We start from the raw sequence: 2,104 nt of genomic DNA, 5'->3' as shown, positions 1-2,104 counted from the left end.
GATGAGAAAGGAAGGAGTCAGAGTTCTGATTAAAAAAATACAAACCTAAAAAAACAAACAAAAAAACCTGAAACCTGGGCATGTAGCCTGACCAGAAATTGAACCAAGAGCCTTTGGTGCCCAGGATAATGCTCTAAGCAACTGAGCCACATGGGCCAGGGCAACACACATATTATAAAGGACTTATATCTGAAACAGAAAATGAACATTCAATGTTCAACAATACAAAATTAAGCAACTCAATAAGTAATGAGCAAGAAAATGGAACAGACACTGTGCTAAAGAAGACAATGGAAGACCAGGAAGCTATTGAGAAGATGTTCAACCTCATTCATCTTTAGGGAAACACCAATTAAAGCCACAGTGAAATGCCACCACATGACTATAAGCATAGCTAAAATTTAAAATAAAATACAGAGAATGCTAGTGCTAGAAAGAATGAGGAACCACCAGAACTATGGTGCATTCTTGGGGAGAATGCAAAATGATATAGACAAACTGAAAAACATTTTGTACGTCACTTATAAAGTTAAAAATATACTTACCATTTGCTCCATCCAACAAGCCGAGTCCTAGATAATTGCCCAAGAGAAATGAAAACTAATGTGGACAGAAAACCTGTTTGCATATGTTCATAGAAGCTTTCCCAGCTGCTCAGGTGACTGTACACTGGGGCTGGACGAATACCCAGACATATCTAGGACTACTGGACACAGAGTCTAAGCTGACATTGATCCTGGAAGCCCAAAGTGTCACGATGGGCAGAGGAGGGGGGGCGGGGCTGGGGGAGCTGTTTGAGAGGGGCTTGTGAGGCACGGTAATAAAAGAAGTTGGGAATAGAGTCTGGTTCACAGTGAGCCGACCTGGTCTTTCGATCAACAGATGAACACAGTGGTCGTTTCTCCAGCCCCCAAGTTATTTGCCAGTTGTACACTTGGCAGTTGGAGCAATGAATCCCACAGGGTCATTGGTCTGTGGGGTAAGAGCTATCGTGGTGGGGAAGGCTAAGTGAATCCCCTGATACTGGCCCCACCCCAGGCCAAGATAGTAGGTCAAAACCAAAAATGGGGATATTGCGGGAAGGGCGTTAGCAGACATTGGTGAGGACCTACAAAAAGCAGGGAAACTGGTGCCAGTAGAGCCCCAGGGATGAGGAGAGTGGAGGAGGTGTGGAGAAGTTCTAGGATTCTCCCTGTGGGGTAGAGAGGGAAGGAGGATGGGAGGGAAGAAATGGAAATGGCCAGAGGGATGCTGAGGCTTCCACTGGATGGATAGGTAATGTTTCCTAGGACCGTGGTGGGTACAGGAGATTTTGCTATATCCTTCCTCATCCATCTTAGGAGGTCGGAAATAGCGCACCATGTCTTTAAAAGTCACTGGGAGGAGTGGGAGAGGGCATCAGCCACACACAGGCAGAGGTTGGGGGGTGGGGGAGGCGGGGCACACTTGAGGAGGAGGATCAGAGATTTAGAGTGTACCCAATCTCCCTGCTGCATAACCTTCTCTATCAGAGCCAGAAAAATTGGGCCTTTGAGTGCCCTCTGGCAAGAGGTGTTCAGACAGCTCGGGCCTCTCTAGGAGATCAGCCAGAGTAGGCTGCAGGAGGGAGAGGCGACTGGAAAGACAGAGGAGTATGGCCTGACCAGGCATGGCTCAGTGGTTGAGCATCAACTTATGAACCAGGAATTCACGGTTGGATTCCTGGTTAGGGCACATGCCCAGGTTGCAGGCTCGATCCCCAGTAGGAGGCGTGCAGGAGGCAGCCAATCAATGATTCTCTCTCATCATTGATGTTTCTATCTCTCCTGTGCCGAGCCAGCTCAGCCAAAGGTTCGAAAGCCTGAGTGAGGGCGGTGAAGGATGAAGAAATGACAGACAAACAGAATAAGCTGGGTCTAGGTGGATCTTCCTGTGCCTGGCTGAGGCCACAGAGAGAGATCCAGAGGCAAGCTGAGCCTTTATTTTATAGCCAGAGGTAAACAAGGTAGTGGTCACCATAGTTACAATGTTCTTGTGAGTTTCACTTGTTTTGGCAGCACTTGCTGCACCTCCCACAGCCCATTAGCTTCCCAGATAAGATCTAGGGAGCATCATAAGGTCAAGC

The sequence above is a fragment of the Myotis brandtii genome, unplaced genomic scaffold (assembly GCF_000412655.1).
Source record: "Myotis brandtii unplaced genomic scaffold, ASM41265v1 scaffold481, whole genome shotgun sequence".
In the NCBI taxonomy this organism is placed as follows: domain Eukaryota; kingdom Metazoa; phylum Chordata; class Mammalia; order Chiroptera; family Vespertilionidae; genus Myotis; species Myotis brandtii.
The sequence above is the reverse complement of the archived record's forward strand: the minus strand, read 5'-3'. Positions refer to the sequence as shown.